At 34.6% G+C, this 20,458-nt stretch overlaps 1 long non-coding RNA gene across 1 annotated transcript in view; it reads right to left on the minus strand.

Moving 5' to 3' along the window:
• Window positions 1-223: 223 nt before the first annotated feature.
• Window positions 224-20,458, minus strand: part of LOC309667201 — a 92,868-nt gene continuing 72,633 nt past the window's right edge. The window contains exon 2 of the long non-coding RNA XR_014267614.1: window positions 224-20,299. This is a non-coding gene — a long non-coding RNA (uncharacterized lncRNA). The remainder of the gene's footprint in view (window positions 20,300-20,458) is intronic.

Consider the following 20,458-nt stretch of genomic DNA (forward strand, 5'->3'; position numbering starts at 1 on the left):
TCTAGGAGCACAGAGGAAAAGAAAGTTGCTATTATGGGCTGGGGATAATAGATGTCAAAATTAACATTGACTTAAATGCTAAGGTAAATATTTCTAGTGGATCACTGATATTGGTCTATGCTTTTTATTACTTGTGTACCTTATCTATATTATAAACATTTCGAATGAGAAAAGAGTACATATAACTGCCAACCAACGGAGGGTATCAGGAATCAATTTAAAAAAAAAAAGTACAGTATTATTTGAGGTACTTTATTGATTTACAAATGTGAAGAAGCCACTGAGACATCTGAGTTATAAAAATGGAGACAAAATACATAAAACAGCCTAAGTCTAGATGCACAAATGAAGAGCAAAGCTGCTCGTGCTTGTGGATGCAACGTGGTCACTCATTCTAATGCCTTTCATTCATGATCAATGGAGACAATAAGTCCTGCAGGATCTTGAATTGGCATCTATTCTGTTGACTAATATATATTTTCATATGCTAATGAAAATGAACTTGGAATGTAAAAACATATCTTACATTTTTGCTAATTATGAATCTCCTTGCATCATGATAAGGTTGAATTTCCATTAAATAAGTTGAAAATTCAAGCACTGCGTTTGAAATGTTTAAAATGTCTAGTTTGGAAGTAAGCTCACCCTTGTAATATTACAATGACTTGGCTTTGCAGGTACCTCAGAGCAAAAAGACCAGTGAACCAGCATTCCTTTTACTGTGGTAACATAAAGCACAAGAGTCATACACATCTCCCCAGACAATTATGAGGAAAAAAAGGTCCTACTGCATAGAAACTCAGTGTCAGTGAAATTAGGAACAAAATGCTTGTATGTCTCCAAAGAAATTTTTGCATTGACCCATTTTCTGCCTTTATGGAGACAAGATCAGGTGGATCTCAAATGTTTTAGATTAGTTTGGATAACTTAGTAGACAGACCCAGCTATTATAATTAACAGCATTAGTTTAAAGCTTACAGAAGGAAAAATATGAAGCTAATGCTCTAGGTTAGAAATGAAGTTAAGAATAAAAAAGGAAATAAGTGTTAACTTAAGGCAGAACCAAAGCTCCATCAGTGAGGTGGGGTCCTTTATTATTAAAGATAAAGGTTTTTAAAAGTAAGGCTACACAAAGTATATGAATTTGGTCAAATTTGATTTTGTTAACATGAAGTTAAATTTCTTTGCGATTACAATAGGGGTCCTGTCTACTATGTTTGCATCCTAAAGGATTAGAAATATGGCTTTATTTCTTCCTACACTAGTTGACTTGAAAGTCCTATGTTTTTGTCAAACAGCTTGCAAATGAACTTTGCAATAGTGTAAAGTGGAAGAGCAATTATCACTGCTCACTTATTTTCAGTGAATACGCCCACATTTGTCTCCTTCAGGATTACATAGAAAGAATATTGACAAGTATATAACTCTTTTAACCTAAACTGCGAGGCATTATTATTGCTGACCTTTCCTTTATTGTTCTTTCTTGAAAATTATAAAAATAGCATTTGAATTTCTCAGTGCATTTAGTATTGCCTAAATGAGAATATATCATTCTGTGAAGTGTGAGGAAGTTTCCGAAAAGTCAATCAGTTTATAGTTTTCAGGTAAAATGTGTCCCTTTTAAATTCCTTTCTAAACCTGTTTCCTCTGGAATATGTAATGTGAAGTGAAATTGCTTTTTACAAAGTGCCACTAATTATGTCACCATAACTGTATTATTTTATGTTTTATTGTATTCCTTAGATTTAAATGGTCTCTAATGTGTTCAAAGTTAATATTTGATGAAAACTTGTTAATATTTAAATAGTTTGCTTAATGAAGTAGTTTCTACTGAAAATGGGAGTACATCATGTGATCATCTTTGAGTGAATAAAGAGAAAACCTCAAATGATTTTCTCTTTGGCCAGCTGCACTTTGCTATGTTCAGGACTTTAGATTTTTCAGGAGTTCACAAATATGATTGATGTGAATCTGAGTGTGTTTACAGTCTTCACGTTTTCCTTTTTAATGTGATTTTTATTATATTGTGATTATCTTTTGGAGATTTCAATTTATTGTCAGCCTGCATTTTTTTGTAATAGTAGGAAACTACTTCTTCTGAGTTTACCAATAATATATAAAAGATAATTTTATATTTTGATTTATATGGATTCCAATTATTTAATTATTAAGGTGGTAATTTATCAGTAACTCATTGGAATAGTCCATGATTTTTAAGGAAGAGTTATGATTTTAACAGGAAAATGCCAGAGAAATTTAAATTGTTTTCCATTGAAAAGGTAGAACATTGTGATTCAGTGCAGTTAAGCATCCCGAGGAGAGAGAACTTTATTTATATAGCTAGGAGTGTGGTCATATGGTTCATAAAAATGATCTGAGCATCATAAAGCATGAATCTCCTTGTACTCTGATTTGTTTACGTTGAGGTTCTTTTAAATCATGCTTCATATTTTGCTGTTAAACATAAGTTGACTATTTTTTTAGTATCAAATGGCAAAATTTTTTCTCTTCATCCCTTACCTCATACATAGGCTGGGGAGGAAACAGATGACGCTTGCCTTATAAGTCTTTCTTTATTTTTATTTTTTCTTTTGGAGTATTTAATGGTTTCTGAAGAAAAAAAGAATAATCTAAGGGTCACCCCTTGTCTCTCTGTAACTAGTTAGGGCCTGAAATCTGAGGGTAACCATTTCTCTGACTTTCACAGTCGGTCCATTTTCTAGCATCTCCTTAGAATAGGGGCATTCTTCTTCTAAAGTGTAGTGATGCATCAGTAATATATTTACATTTTATATTTCTCAAGAATTTTCACTCAAAAATCCATAACGATATCTTAAATATACATGAAGAGCTTGACCAAAAAAAGCCTGCTACTTTGAATAGTAATTTTCAAAGTGCGTTTTTGTACATTATTCCATTTGTTACTAAGAGTTATAGAACTTCTCATGAATATAGATTAGAAAAGATGTACTTTACAGAGAAAGAAATTGAAAACTCAGTGAAGAATGTTTTTCCAAAATAAATGGAGTACTCTTAGAAATGTGTTGTTTTGATTTTGGATTGAGGACACTGCACCAGATACTTTACTAGGCCATAGTTCCCAGAAATCCCCATGAAACTGACACTGCTTGCCAATAATGGGAATTCCCTCTCCATAGAATATTTCTGTCACCTGTGGAAGCATTAACTTTCCTCTAGAATTCTACTATTGGAAATAATCTCTCCTTTTCCCACTGGATTCTTTCATCATGGAGATTTTTGTCTCCTTTTATAGGAATTAAGAATTATTCATATACATGCTTCCCCTAGATTGTGAAGTCCAAGACCAAGATTGATTTATCTCTTGTCTTCCACAACATCTAACAAACTGACTTTCATATGGTAGTGCTTAATATGTATTTGTTCATTTAATAAAATATGTCACTATGATTTTGAACATCTCTAAGAAAGGAAACTAATGTGAGACTTTGGATGAAACAAACATAACAAAACATAAAGGAACTACCAAAAATCTAGTAAGAAATGTTTTACTAAGTTCTCTAACAATCTATGCGAATAGATCAGTATCTAAACTGAAAGAAGTTTGTGGGAATATAAGTTAAACAGTTACAATAAAAACCAATGAAAAAGTCTGTAAGGACTTAAATTTAAGTCCTTATTAAAGGCCAGATGGAAATTTTACATTTAACTTGTGCAGTGGGTGATGTGAGGTGTGACATTTTGTGGAAGTTGGGTGACCTTATTTGGACTGCAGAATCTACAGAGAATAGAAATATTCCTGTGATATGTTCATTCCACTAAAAAAAAAAATGGAATGAGTGAAAAATGACTCTACATGACATGCCGAGAGCTCTTAAGGCAAAACAACATGCTAGAACCGGTGTGAAATCCTCCTAATTTAGGTACTTTTGGTGATGGGAGTTTGGAGTGAAGTAGCATATTGTTACATTTACTTATGCCTTGTAAGTCATTTTAAAAGAATTCAGTACCTTTAAAGTAGAAATATTAACTTTTTTGACTCCTAAAATAATAAACAGGCAATCTTCTATCCTTGAGGACTTTTGTCTCTAGCAAGAAGATAAAGGGGCTGATCGTACTGCTTCTGCCATAGTCATACATATTCCTAAGATTTCTTAATCATAACCTTATGGTTTATACAGATTACATATGTGAAAATGTTTCTGAATATTTCACTTTCGCCCTGGATGACTGCATAATGACTGAGTTACAGCATTACGTAGTAATCTAGTCTCATTTAAATCAAGGAAATCAGACAAATTATCCATGCCCTAAGCAAAGGCAAACATACATCAAAAAGTCTAAAATAATTTAAAGTTTGGCACTATAGATATTCCACAGTATTAATTCAAAATTTCTTCTAGTGTTTCAAATAGATCCCTTTGTTCCAATGATGCTTAATGGTTAGTATATTTGGTTGGGAAATTTTCAATGAAATCTGGGGATTTAAAAATACTTAGTGTAGTTAAAAAACATACTATCTTTTTATGGAATCTTTATAGTACTTTCTAGCTCAGGAATGTTAAACTTTGCTATTCATTTGATGTCACAAATATCAGTACGTTCAAGAGTTCATATATTTACTATAATCAGAGAGATTAGAAGCCCTTAGGTGCCTTTTTGCAAATGTCTCTCTCTCTCTCTGAAGTTCAGAGGTTTTTAAGACACTTCATTATTCACATGACATTATTACAATAGTTCTTAAATATTCCAAAAAGGAATATTGATAACATTGAGAGGCATCTGGTCATAAGCAGATGTCTTTTAGGTAACTTAATTCGCGTGTCGAGAATCCTCAGAGAAGGCCAACATGTGATTCACATCTAAAGGCTTTCCTAAATATCTGGTAGAAATTGACATGAAGATTACCATTTATATGAAACAAGTGTTTACTATTTTAAACATTATAGCTGACAGGCTATTTAAAAAGCATGGTAGAACAAAAGCGTTTAAAAACCTGTTAGTATTTTAAAACTATTTGGCATTAAATCAAGACAGTCTTTCTAGCAGTTTGGTATTCATTCATGTCAGTTATCTCAAAAGATGTGTAATCTGTAATTTATATACTTTATACATAATTTAAGTTAAATAATTTGAATTAATTTCCAATCACTAGCACTGAACAAAAATAGTTTACATTGACTTAAATATATATTAGTGGTACATAGTTATTTGTATCCACATATAATTATGATTTTAAGTGTTTGATATAGTTCCCTCATCTGATAAATTATTTAATTTATTAATATGCAAAGTGATGAGTATGAAACATGAAATTTTAAACAAGGCATTGAAAAATCATGGATTTTTGAACTTTCTTTAGGGGTTTATTAGTACAAAAAAAAGTAATCCAGAGATCTTTTTAACACATCAGACTGCTAGACAAATACCAGTCTTTGCTGGGATACCAGCAAGTGATAGGGAGCTCACTACCTGCCAAGACATTCTACTTCATTACTGCATAGCTTTAATATTAGAAAGGTAATCTTATGTTAAATGAAATTGCAAAGATATTTTCATGCAGAGATGACGTGGCTATAAAAATTACAGTTGCATTACTTCTTCTTGATATTATTACAGTTAAGTACCAGGTACCAGGTCAAATAATTATGGGTCTTTGATGGGTATAGGCCCTTGAGAATTATTTGCTTTCTTTACTGCACGGCCAAAATTTCTAACGTGCACGTGAAATCTCTCAAAGTGGAAAACAGAATGTGGCATTTATTAGAATTTGTCTGACCCAAAGTCACTGTTAGTAGATCTTCTTCCACAAAAGAGCAGTTGGGGGAATACTAGGAAAGAGGGTCGCTCAGTCCCCAGAGTCCCTTGTTCCTGTCCATTTGTTTCCCCCAAGACTGGAGATGCATTTAGGCCAGTATCAGTATGTCTGGGGTGGGTGGCCGTGTAGGCTATCAGCCAGCATCGTCCCAGTTGGCAGATGCCCATTCTGATTGGCTGTTTTAAGAAGGCACTGTGATGCCTTACTGGTTCTTAAATATTTTCAGTACTTTGTATGAATATCCTTAGTGTCTTAACCCAAATATGCCAGACAGAAGTAAGGAAGGAGTATAAAAGAGATATTTGGAGGAAGGAAAAACAGACTCCTAATGGCTCTCTTCTCTTGCCACATTCAGGAACAAATTAGCCATCTCTTCTTCTGTTTTGATAAGAACATATTCTGTTTGAAAAGGTCTTACTGGTGAGAGCTGTTGTTGAATTAAGACAAAAATGTAAACTATAGAATGAGGATAATGCCATGTATTTTTTTAACTTTAAATTTTATGTGGAATTTCTAGGAAGAAAATATGAAGTGAGCTAAATAGGTTTTACTCAATATTATACGATCCTTACGATTAGTTTATTTAAAGTATTTACTTGCTAAGAGTAATGCTTTAACAGATTTTATGATAAAATGCTTATTTCATTTTAAAATAGAAACTGAATACTAGCAAGATTATTATTCATCAAAGTAAATATAAACGTACTGACCCTGAAAAGGCTTATTTTGCGAATGTACATTTGTAATTATTTGGTTTAAAAAGTTCATTCCAGCAAGCAAAGTAGGGAGTTAATGGCTCCCATTTGTAAATAGGTGACATAACTTATTGTAGTGCTCAATTATCTCTGGTCCATGAATTGTTCAATTATGCAAGCACTCATCTGCCCTAATAAATACTCATTAAGGTGTGCATCTGTGCCCAAAATACACATTTTCTGTAGTTTTACTATGTATGAACACAGTAAACTCCAGAGAAATGACGGACAGCACCAATAAAACCTCTGGAATCTAGATATAATTTGAAAAAATTAGATGCTCATTAAAGAGCAATAAAATTGGTTTGTTTAGAAAAATGCATAAAATTATCTTGTTAGGTACATTCCCTGATCGGAGAGTAATAAATGAAGTCTCACATTAACATCCAAACCCTATTTTTTTTTTAAAGGAGAAATGGTCAAGGGTGAAAGAAAGAAGAATATCACTCAAGTCATAAAGTTAGAATAATAAATAGCACACAGGCTCGCCCTATAAGTTCTTCAAACTCTGAAAAAAGGAGAGTTCATGCATCTCATTCAAACTTCAAAGCTACTTTCTCCTTTTTATGTTTAAACCAAAGCTTTCAAGAATGGAGGCCAGGTTTCCTTTACAATTTAAAATTCAAAGAGGACCACTTTGAAATTTAATAGAGCAGTGTTTGCTAAAGTAAACATTTTAGTCACAGTGACAGCAGATGCCTCCGTGCATCCGCAGCCTTTTCTGTAAGTATTAAAGCGGTGCTTCAAACTATTGGAATGTCTCTTCCCCAACAGCCATTCAAAAAAGATATAGATTTCACGGACTGCAGCATCCGCCTTCTCCAAACAAAATGCACCTTTAGCATAAAGCAATTTTGAGACTTAGAAATTTCTGATGACACTTTCTAAAGGTGTGCTTTAGAAAAAAGCTAATAGGAACACAGAAAATGGGGATCCCAGGTTCCTGTTAAAGGTTTTTACTGCCGCCACCCTCATCCGCAACCACATGGGCCTGGCGAAAAAGGTCTCGGGAAGGAAGACAGAGAAGTGGGTTAGACAAGCATTTATGGTGATCAACACGTGGTGTGAGAAGCCTTTTGTACTACCATAAAGTGGGTTACTAACACCGCTTGGTGCAAGGCGCTGTTTCTTTTACAATGCATACCAAATCCTATTACGGAGAAAGAAGGGTGGAAATTCTCTTCTTATTGAGAGCTAAACCAGCTTACTAAACCATGTAATTTTTTTCCAGTAAGCCTAGAACATAAACATGTATATGTATTAAAAGTCTTTTCTCCATGCATTGACAACTACATGTTATTAAACATCTTTTTTATTCTTGCTAACTATTTACTTGTTGTTTTAAAATGTTCAATTATATGACATTCAGAATATATTTAGATGGATCAAGAAATTGCAAAATTAATGATAGAAGAATTTGGAAATTCAGTGGTCTAGAAAATGCATTCGAAAAATGTTATTGCTCTAATTTCGATTAGTTTGTTTTTCAGGTCTTTATCCATATACTGTATTAGTCCAAATCAATTTGCTAATTCATAAAACTGTTAATAGATTTTTTTCAAACCGTAATTAGAATTTCTCTTATTTTTATTATATCAAGCTAAAATATATTTTGATAATGTCCTGTAAAAATACTATATTTAGAAGTACATGTGTAGTATACTATCCATATTTTTACTGACAGTCTATAAATAGGAATAGGAAAAACCTCTTTTGGATTTAAATTCAATTTTAATAAGACAAATAAAAATAATTTTCTTAATTTTTCATGTTAGTTGCATAATCCTAACTTCTCAGTTATAAATATATATTGATCTCTAGAAATGTTAACTCCTTTCAATCCATGGTATGTTTAAATACATTGTATGTAATGACATATGAACTTTTCTTCAAATGAAATTCAATTGAAAGAAAAAAAAAGACAAGAAGGAGCCATATTTCTAAACATGCAAGAGGCAAATTCAAATACATTCTTCTGTTTACTGTGCTATCAATTGAATATGTTTTTTCCCCTAGCACAATAATTGTAGCATTGCAGTTTTCTGGCAACAAACGGCTGCTGGGGGGTCACCAAATGTCTCTGATTTGCTGCAGTGTTTAATCTTCCACAGAAACTGTTTACTGCTTTATATACACTGAACGCCAGGAATGTTATCCTTTAAATCATGCCTAGCTGCTAGTTAATGGATGTATAAATGTCTAACAGCCAAGTCTTTAAAGCAGAGCCATGAGAGAGGACAGCAGACATTCTGCACATAACTAAAACACACTTCTGATGAACCATAAACTCTGATTTTTCTACATAGCTATTGTCATGGTGTGTATCTAACCAGACTGAAGTATATTTGAGAAATTTGCTTTAAAGCCATCTGAAACTGAAAATATATTAGTAGTACCAGAAGGGTTCAGCCGTGCATTATTAGGTTACAGGGCTACATTTCTGTCTCTTCGGTGTTTCTCTTGGATGTCTACATTTTGGAAGCAAAACAAAGGCTCAAGATTCTGAATTGAATGCCCAGATCTGACATCATGTCATTGTGAGATTTTTGTCACCATAATTTCTTGCACTTTCTTTTCTAAAAGAAATAGAAATTACTTTCAAAATATTTCTTTTATGTCTTTTTTTTTTTCTTGATATGTTCAGGCATGATTGGCTATAACACAACAGTCTAACGGAATCACCTAGGAAAATTTTACTGTATTTTTCATTTATTGAGCATACACACTACGTGTCTGGCACCATAGGAAACACTTTTACATGCATTGTTTCGTGTAGTCTTAAAAACCATGCTCCCTGCTACAAGGAAGTTTTAATTAATCTTGAGTATCCAGATGAGTATATTGAGTATTAATTAGTCTTGAGTATCCAGTCAGCGGGTTAGGAAATTAGAAATTTGCTCTGGGTTTCCCAGCTTGCTAAGAGCGATCATAACTGTAGGCAAAGTAAGCCTTGGCTGACACCAGGTCCCTTAGCCGTGAGGTTCTATGTATCACTCTTCTATTAGTCTCGACTTTACATGTATGTTGATATTTTACCAAGTTTCTACATCACAACCAGAAAAACTGCTAGAATATAAAGAGAAAGTCACTCCAGCCTAGCAAAGGAAGGGACAAAACACGATTAAGCCAACAATAAAGAATGGCAGAAGAAACAGATCCAAGGAGATGACTCCAACTTTCCAAAGTAGTGCCAGAAATCTTGATGACCCTCTTATTTTAGGGATTATCTTCAAATTCAGACAGTGATAGAAAGGTAAATTAAATGTAACAGACAAAATCTAGAGTGCCACTCTCTACCTACTGAAGCGTGAAGGGAGAACAGACTCTGAGATCATTATACAGGGGGTAAAACTCTACCTCTAACATTTCTGAATTATTTGCCCCTAGGAAAGTTCATTTGCCTCTCAGAGCCTTGGTCTCCTTATCCTTCAAACAAAGCTTCTAAAATTATTGTGGAAATTACATAACCATATATCTGCTGAATAAATGAAATGAATGAATAATCTAGAATCAAAATCTCTGATTTCAGGTCTAGCTCTGCCATGGGTTAGTGATGTGATTTCAAGCAAGTTCCTTAAGTGCTCTTTCTCCAACTGCAGAAAGTCTTACTAATGCCCACTTTATAGGTTGCTGTAAGGATTCAGTGACATAATATTTGCGAAGTATTCCATAAAACGAAAAGACCTTTAACAATTATTGTTACTTGTTTATTGATCTTGTTCCCCCAAGCCATCCCAAGAGCCTTCCTTTTCTTTTAAGTTACCAGGCATCCCACAGCTGCCCTTCCATAAAATGCCCTATTTTCCAAAATTACATATCTTCCATTCTGATAATAATTCTCATCCATTAATATAATGACTGTAACTTAATCATCCAAGGAATTTTTTTTTTTTTTTACCTAAAATGTATTTTTATTAGGCAAAATTCAGCCAGGGGTGCAAAATAAAGTTAAAAAAAAATGAAGATGACTGAGTGATGGTGACTCCAATGAAAACAGGTCTGCTCTGCGAAATGACCTAACTCAGCAGCATGGCTAGGTCAGTGGGAGAGGAAAAAGACAGGCACCCTGTCCCTGGTACCCAGAATCCTCTGCATCTCACTGTGTATGAAACCAAAAAAGGACATTTGAGAAAAGACAGTGAGGAAAATCCCACATCTGAAGACGGCAGTGGCAGCAGCACTTCTAGACGTGAACAATGTGTGAAATGGTATATATCAATGTGTGTGTTGTGAGTTTGTATTAGGCTGGAATAGGATTAGCTCTGCCCCTGTGAGTTCATTTAGCTTGAGAGCTGCAGTCTTTTTTACATATGCGTAGACAGTTTATAATGGGGTGTTTTATTTGAAATCAATACTCATTAAATTTGAGAAAGAACTTTGAAAGTTTTAGGAAAATATGTAACAAATGACAGCAAACATGTTTGCATTCATAAAACAAGAACCTTAGGGTGGACAGTAACTTACAGATCATCTAGTACAATGCTCACCCAGGCAAGGAGAGGTAACCTTCCATGACAGGTGTGCTGAAAATCTTCAGGAATAGGGAATATGTTATTCCATGGCATGCTTTATTCCAATGTACAAATCCAACTGAAAATTGTTTATCCTGGACTAAATTTTGCCTGCTCAGACCATGAGTCTGATTCCAGTTATCTGGACTCTCTTCTCCATGACACTGTCTCGCCCATTTGAGGACAGATGCCAGTCTCCACTTATTCTTCTCTTCTTTCCAAGCAGTCCTTTCAACAATGTTTCAAGTGATCATTCCCAGACTGTTTGCATGGTCTCTTACCCATGCTCTAGGCCAGTCCTAGTTTATTAATACCCCATCTGGTGGCACAGAACGAACATAACATTTAATATTTGAACACTTCAGTGCAGCTTACAGAGAGACCATTCTAACCTGTGATAGGGGGACCAGATTTTATGAATGCAGGCTCAAATGGCTTTAGCTTTATTACCAGTCAAATTACGTTCTTGAGTCATATTGCATTTGTCATCAGGTAAAAGCTTGTTATTTTTCACATGAACTATTAACTTGATAGAATTCCCACATCTAGTTTATGAGCAACTGATTTTTAACCTAAATATGTTCCTTGTTATTTATCCATACAAATTTTATTCCAGTGGCTCCAGCCAGCTGAGGTAACTTTGAATCCTCTTCTGTCATCTGTTGAATAAATTGTGTCATCTGCCAATCTGATAAAATGGCTTATTTAAATGTAACAAAGAACATCTTGTTGGTGTTTATGACATTGATTTTCTCTGGTGCATAATGTTCCCCTTTAGAAATGATATCCACAGAGAAGTAGAATGTGTTCAATTAAATGCAGTAAATAGCTATTAAACATCTGCTTTAGACTAGAACCGAAATGGAGATGCCTGCCATCAAGGATTGTCAATATAGTTGGTTAGTCAGAAATACAAACAATGACTTAAAAATGTAGTCAATTTAAAAATAAAACTATGTACAGGAGCAAAGAACAGCTGATTAAGCTGAAGTCAGAAGTGAGTGTTCACAGAGATGGTTCTGGAAGGATGAGTAAGTAACTCATGTGGACAAAAAAGGAAGAAAATAATTGCCAGGCAGAAATAGCCAACTAGGGCAAAAATGTTATGGCATAATACGTTATGCAAACTTTTTCAAATTCCTATCCATAGATCACCTGCACTATATCACTTATACAATGGAAACTACTAATTCCTGGATTTCTCCCCAAATATCTAAAACAGTACCTCTAGATGGTGACAGAGAAACTACACTTGCATCAAGCTTCCTTGGTGATTATTATGCATGTAAAGATTTGAAAACCTCTGCTTCACAGTAGAAGGAATTGTCCAGTGCCATGGATTCACAGTGTTGGAAAGAGATGCAGTGGTAAATATGCACATGGTCTGACTGTGGAGAATCTCATGTGCCATTCTGAGGAATTTGGGAGGGGAAACCTCTGAACATGTTCTGCAGGGTAGTGAAATGGTCGGATTCATATTTAGGAAAATAAACATTGTCACAGTGTGAAAGATGTAATAGATGGGACAGTGTGTAAAGACAAGGAGATCTCTCCAAGATGCTAGATGTGATGAAAGCTTAATCTAGATCAGGGGCCAAGAGACTAATGGGGAAGACTGATAAAAGGATTGATGAGGATCAATGAGTATTTCAAATTTAAGTATTAGAGAACCTAGGGAACAAATGTGTGTATATTTGAGAGTAGGGAGATAGAGAGGAGCCAATAACAACTTGGAAGCTTCTAGATATATGATGCAGAAAGCTATCAATATTTTTGTATATAAAAATCAGAAGAAGATCTGTGATGGAGAAGGTAAAAATTAATCCAACTTTTGAATCGTTTAGTGTTAAATACTTGAGTTTTGTTTATAGAAAGATATCCAGCAAAAAAAAAAAAAAAAAATTGGCAATGTGAATCTGAAGTTTAGGAGATGTCTCAGAACTAGAGAACTAGGTTTGGGACCCATCATCAGATGTTGGGTGACTCCATGAGATTAGCATCAAGGAGGTTGCCTAACAATAGTAAGACAGGTGAGAAGGAAGAGGACAGTGGGTGGTACACGGTTGATGCCAATGTTGAGAAACAGGACCAAAACTAAGGCACTAACATGGGAGCCTAAGAAGAAGCAACCCAGAGGCACAAGAAGAAACACAAGTAACCATGGTAATGAAAGCTAAGAGTAGGAAGAGTTTAAAAACAGAATGGTCAGAAGGGTCATTTACAGACAGTGGAATAAAGACTTAAACAACTGGATTTGGCAAGAAGATCACTGGTAGTCTGAATGGAAGAAAGACTACAGTTTTACAATGATTTTAACACTGGTTGTGCCCTTAACTAATTTTTATATTAATAAAAGGATCTTAAGATGAAATGATATTTAAGATGAAAAGTCATTTATTTTTTAAAAATAGTTTGCTAATATTTAGTTAATCATTTAATCCACAATCATAGTTTTCAAAAGCTAATCTTTAAGAGATTTTTAAATTTTATTTCAGGAGTGAATCAATAGCATCATCACGTCATAAATGTGTCATCAATAGTAGGATAATTTATGTTCTCACAGTTAGGTGAGATCTTATGGTCTCTGCTCAATAAAGTAGAGCATGGAAAACCACTGTTCCTCAACTTTTAAGTAACATTTCAGTTGCTTTTCACTTCACTAAAATATAAAAGATAACAGAAAAGATGTTACTTTCCATTTTAAACTGTGATAACTTTAGGACAGTTTACAGATATTCCCATTCCTTGTCCCAGCACCCTGTAGGATTGCACCTTCTCCTTCCCCTTGAAGTTAGGTATGGTCATGTAACAGGCTTTGGCCAATAAATGTTAATGGAAGTGATAGATTTCACTTCTAGACAGAAGTCTTTAAAAGTCAGTGTGCAATTCACCATATACATTTCCCTACCACAGCATCTAACAAAGCTCTAGATGCCTGATACGTTATCAGCCTGAAGAGTACCAGGCAAGCTAGGAGGGACATGTGGACAAATAAACCTTTATTATTTTATGCCATATTGGTTTTTGGAGTTAATCATTACCTCAGCATGACTTAACCCATCCTGACTAATACAAAAATTGTTACATGCTGAGTACTCTGGTGAGAGTTCTATCTTGCCTACCCTCAGCAGTCCCTACTCTGAGTGGTTCTCACTGCAGAATTCCAGAGATCAGACATGGTGAGAAGGTAGAGAGTTTTGTAAAGATAGTAGGGTCACGCTTAAAAATCTCTGCTTGTAGATGATCATAGATAAGTGGAGCATAATTTTTGTTAGTGAGGATCTTCTAGATCAGTTGCAAAGTGAGATCAGAGAAATGACTGTATTTCTAAATGCAATTAGTTCACACATATTAGATTAATCCAAAAAGATTCAATCCAAACAGTGGCGAAACTTTCCTTTCATCTCAGAATTTCTCTGGCATCAAAACTTAGGCCTGAAGACAAGGCTGGAGACATATTTGGCCATGTATTCTGCAGTGAAAATCCTCTGGTATGTTTTTTATTGTAAATTCTGACATCTTCCTTATACATACCAGACAGGGTCTTATTTCAAGTTTATACATCCAAGCAAATTTTGTACAGTTCAGAGTCACATGTCAGTCACTCTGTAAAAACTGTGCTTTGAGTTGTTTTTCCTATTTTGATGATATGTATGCACCGACTAACCCATGTTGGACTGCCTCATTTCTCTTAATCTGGTATAAAATTGCAAGAATAATAAATTTTCCAAGTGGAAAAGTTTTTGGACGGAAGAGACCTATGCTCTCTACTGCCTTAAGATGTAGTCTGTGGATCCTTTTCTAGCAGGAAGAATATTACCATGTTTGTTTTCATGCTTGTTTCTTGTTCATTACATCTGCTGTACTGTAATTTTAGTGCATGACTTTCTTCAACTCTATTTTCTGTATGATTGCTTACTTCTCAGACTTTTCCCAATTTGAAATAAAAGATGTGTCCAGTAAGATGGAAAGCACTTGGCCCAGTTACCCAAAGTTTTGGTTATAAAAATATATATATATGTATATGTGCATATATATGCATTTGTGTATATATATATATATATAGTATATATATTATGTACATATATTGCATATAAGGGGTGTGTGTGTGTATATTCATTTTTAATGAAATCATAAGCCTGGCAAATGTCTAGGTGCAATTTATTTCATAACTGCCACTAACTCTTAACCAACGTACAGAAGGAAATGGAAAGTTTAGGATTATAAGTACGAAAAATTAGTTTGGACAGATTGTTTAATTACCTATATATCTATTTTTTCTTTCTCTCTCATCTATCCCTCCTTTCAGAAATAAATTAGTCACCATTCACCTAATGGAACATTGATTATTGCATTTGTGGAGCTTTCCTTAATGCTTTACAAATAAAATTCTGAGTGAAGAAAATGGTATGTTTAATAAACATATCAGGCTTTCATTTTTTTCTGAAGATTTTAGATGACAAAAATTTTGTTCTAATTCAACTGCATATTATTTCCCTAATTAATTTGTATAGATAAGATGCCTTTAAAAAAGAGAAAATTCAAATGTAAGATATTTATAGAAATGCCAGAACAATTTTCTGATGAGTCTTGGGCTTTGACAAAACAAGTCTTCCAGTCCGTTGTACAATTCTAGAAGTATGAAGGGGTTTGAGGTTTGATATAAAGAGATTGTATGTCTTTTAACAGATTTCATGATGATACAGAATATAAATGTTTACCAAAATAATACTTTCACTAATTGCATCATTTGATATAAAAATCTCAAACTCTGATCTCAAGTCTAAATATACTATAAAAAAAAATGTGTATGCTCTTAAAATGATTAATCGTTTCAATTATTCTGTTCACATTGTGGCACCTGAATTCATAGTAAAAACATACCATGTAAATTAGTGTATTCATACTTTTGTAGAATTGATAGAGAATATTTGTTAATACCATTTTTTTATAATAGTTTAACTCAGCAGAAGTTATTCATATAGGAAACTGATCAGTTTCTCCCTCCTTTCTCCTCCTTCTCTGAAACACATGTGCTTAAATCTGAAAACAGGTGAGAGAATATTCATGGATATTAAGTTTCTACACCAGAGAAATCAGATCCAGCTATTTTTCGGTACACACAAAGGACTGCATGTTAATAAACTTGGTAGAGAAATAAATCTTCAGATGCAGATGACTTTAATTTGCTGAACTTACTGAATTTGCTAACATTTTACAGTATAAAACCTTAATGAAATTTAGCCAAAGTTTTCCATTTTTGCTGGTCTTTCTCATAGTCAGAAAAGATCTTTAAAGTTGTGTTTCAGATTTCATAGATCTTAACTTCTCTCTCAAAAAGAGCTCCAATAAACCTGCTCAGATTTAATCTCTTGTTGTTATTTGACAAATAACAATGCATATTTTTTATTTCTCTATGATTAATAGAATATTAGCAGAGATCATCAATCTTATATGCTTTCTAGTATCTGAGATAAAGCTGCAAAAGAATATTATGGCCTTTAAAAATTAATTTTCCTCTTTGTTCTGGGTATAGTTACTTTATACAATTAAATCATAGAAAATTTATTGTTAAAGGAAAGCTGACTTGTCAGTTATTTTTAATCTGGGTCATACTTGTTGTCTTGTATTTTTATGTAATAATGGTTACTCATTTATTTATTTTTTTTAATTTTAAAAGATCTTATTGTGAACAAGAATCTTATTGACTCTAACCTTCATGTATTTGGTATGTCTGGATTTCTTCACAGAAGGACACATTTTCACCAAAATTTAAAGTTTGATTTTTCTTAAAGGTAAGCTCTATTAAATAAGAGGAAAAACTTATTTAGGCATTGGGTACTGCTACTTATTTCTCTCACAATTGGATATACCTTTAAATAAGACCAAACCTCAGAATACTTCATGTTCCTCAGAGGAGTTATGTTATTTCCTCTTGGAAAGGAGAGAAGGTTATTATATAATTATTTGTTGTTATTGTGTACATTTATGTGGAAAATCATATTTGACTTGGTTATTGCCCTTTCTGAAGGAGGAGGTAATATTGTCTACTGTGATGGATAGGATTGTGGATGTGAAATGGACAGAGGAGTAAAATCAAAGGATTGGTTTGAGAGAGACATTGGGTAGTAGATGAACTGAAGAAAGCTATCAGGGTATCAAGAAAAACAAATTAGACACAATTTGTACTACTTAAGCGAGTTCAGTTCTTTGCCAGAACATAGTATAGGAAGAAAGTCTAGTGTTTACATAAATAATTTTGTATTAGTCAAAATGAGATTGTCTGAACTTTTGGAGGTCTTAGTAAAGAGTAAGTATCTACAGCAGTGGAAAAGACTGTAACAATTTATGCTCAGAGTAGGGTGACACATAGAATACTAATGATAACATTCACTACTTATTGAGTGTCTTCTGTGTGCCAAGCACCAATGGGCACTTTTCATGCTGCCTCGAATCTTCTTAACAACCTTGAAATGACAATTAGCTCTATTTTACAGATGGGGGACATAAATGTAAAGAAGCTAAATAACTGACTATGTGGTCCAGCTGTGATGACTATTAGCATTTAGGTCTATCTAACTCTAAATAACTTTATCCTTTGATGAGAGCAAGCTGGAGAATTACAGACACCTGTCCAGGCTGAAAACAGCAGCAGTTTATGTCTCTATCCACTCACAATCATGGCTATACCTCCTGAGGTTACTGAAACAATATTAACTTATCACATTCCTCCATTAGTTCCATATATATTTGTTAAATCATGAGTCTCGATTTTAGGTTTACAATATAATGTAAATTGAATGCTACCAATTCAGTTTTTTTACTACCTACTGAATTACATTGCATCCCAACAGATAATAATGCTCCAGGATCCCAGAAGACCTAAGAACACTCCTTTGATTACCAACTGTGTCAGGTGAAAAATGTCCCCCAACATCTTTTCTCCCTTGGTATGAGAATCCCAACATTTTTGCTGGGTGAATATGCAGACACAATTTACTCCCCTAGAGCTGGTAAGGCCATGTCCAGCCAATGGGATGTGGTAAAACAGGATAAGTTCAATTTCTATGTTGTGCTCATTCAAGAAGTAGACTGGTCCTATTCAATTTCCCTTTCTCACCGGCTGGGATGCAATAAGAATGAGCCATTTGGACTACATAGACCTAGACAATACTTTAGCAATATTCCTACAACATCAGTACCTTGCTGTGTGGAAAATGGAATGGGTATCAAACAAAAGGCAGGTATATTGGAAATTCTGAATGAATTCAGAAGCGTGCAGATCTAGGGGCTGACCATAAAAGTGAACTTCCAAAGGGGTAGAGGTATCTAGAGTTGAGTATACAGAGAAACTGTTAATTGAAAGTGTTGTAGAGATGCAATCATTACATAGAACATTTGATGTTGATAGATTTAGAAAGAAGTGAGAACCATAATTAAGATATTAATGTGGATGGAACAGAAAATTATTTGGGTAAGAATGTAAGCATCTCTTAGAAGCAAGCATTTTTACTAAAGATTGGCTGTATTGTACAACAATTTCAAAGTGGCAGTGAAGAACTTAAAAAGGTCATTCCATCTCCCAACATTGTTAAATGTATGCTGTTGAAAATAACTACCTCCCCTTGATGAGGAAGGAGGTCAAACTGCAAGTATATCAAGCCAGGACACTTTGTTGAAGATAAGATTTAGTGTAATTGTGAAAGATGAGAGAGTGAGAAAGAAGATGAGTGAGGAGTGGAATGTGCTTAGAATTAAGGAAATACACTCTGGTGAGCCAAAAGTAAATGGTAATGACTCTTAGAAAAAGATAACGCTGAAGTTCAGGATGAAAATTTATAAAAGACTAAAGGTTGTTATGTGACAATGTATGCCTGAATGTGCAGATTAAGAAAATCAACCATTTATTCTTCCCTACCACTGTGGACTGAATTGTGTCCCCCCAAATTCCTATGTTGAAGTCCTAAATTCCAATGTGATATTTGGAAATGAGATCTTTGGGACACAATTAGGTTAACATGAGGTCATGAGGGTAGGGGCCTCATGATGGGAATATTGCTCTTATAAGAAGAGACACCAGAGAGCACATTTCTTTCCCCACCACGTGAAGACACAGCAAGAAGGTGGCCATCTACAAGCCAGGAAGAGAGACCACCTAGAAACTGATTGCGCTGTCACATTGAATCACTTGGACTTCGAGCCACCAGAACTGTGAGAAAGAAATTTCTGTTGTTTAAGCCACCTAGTCTATGATATTTTGTTATGGCAGCACAAGCAGACTAAGACATTTTTGTATAAATTTTCTACTGCCGTGTAACAAATAATCACAAATTTAGCAGTAGAGAAACAACACAAATATTCTATCTCACAGTTTCACTGGTCAAGGGTTTGCATGGGTCCTGTACTCAAGGTCCTACCTGGCTGAAGTCAAGGTGTTGGTCAAGGCTACAATCTCATCTGAGGCTCAGTTACTTTTCCAAGGTCATCCAGGTTGTAGGCAGAACTCAATTCTTTCTCTTGTAGGACTAAGGTCCTTATTTTGTTACTGAGTCTCAACTTGGAGTCACTTTCAGCTACTAGCTGCTGCCCTCAAGTGCTGGCTGTGTGGCTTCTCCTAACACAGCAGCTTACTTCTTCGAGTCAGCAGAAGAATCTCCAGGCAGCTTCAACAAAATCTTATACAACAACACAATGTAATCACAGGAGGAACTATCATATTACCTTTGCCTTATAATGCAATCTGATCAGGGAAGTGACAGTGCTGTCTTATTCACAAGCCCCACCCACAGTCAAGGAGAGGAGATTATAAAGGGCATGGACACTGGGGGCCAGAATTTGTAGGGTGATCTTGGAATGCTGTCTGCCACCCTGATGAAGCAGGTCTTGGTCAAGTATATCCCCAAAGAGTAACACAACCATCTCCCTCCCATCCCATGAGCTCTTTCTCAATATGACTTCCCTTCACAGAACTAAAGTCTTTTCCTCCTGCTTTTGAATCTGATGAGAACTGAGGGCCCCAAAAGCAGCCCCGGCTGAGCTCCCACCTAGAAGCCAGCACCAAATGCCAACCATGTGAATACAGTTATTTTGGACCTTCCAGTTATCCCAATGCCTCAACCAATGTGATATGAAGCAAAAGCGTGGAGGGCCAATCTATAGAATTTTTTTTTTTTTTAAAGAAACAGTTGACAGTTTAAGGCAATTTTTGATGTTATTTTGAGTGCTTCGATAACTGGCTGGTGTAACCAAAATATAGGCAAAAGTAGGTAGGAAGAGATTGCGTATATAAAGGGAAGATAGTCTCTCACAGGGTAAGAAAGTAAGAATAAATATATATGAATAACTAGGGTACCCATATAATTTTAGGGTGCAAAGTGGGACATTTCTGAGAGAAG

Source organism: Balaenoptera physalus (genome assembly GCF_965194825.1).
Source record: "Balaenoptera physalus genome assembly, chromosome: 9".
NCBI classification, from domain to species: domain Eukaryota; kingdom Metazoa; phylum Chordata; class Mammalia; order Artiodactyla; family Balaenopteridae; genus Balaenoptera; species Balaenoptera physalus.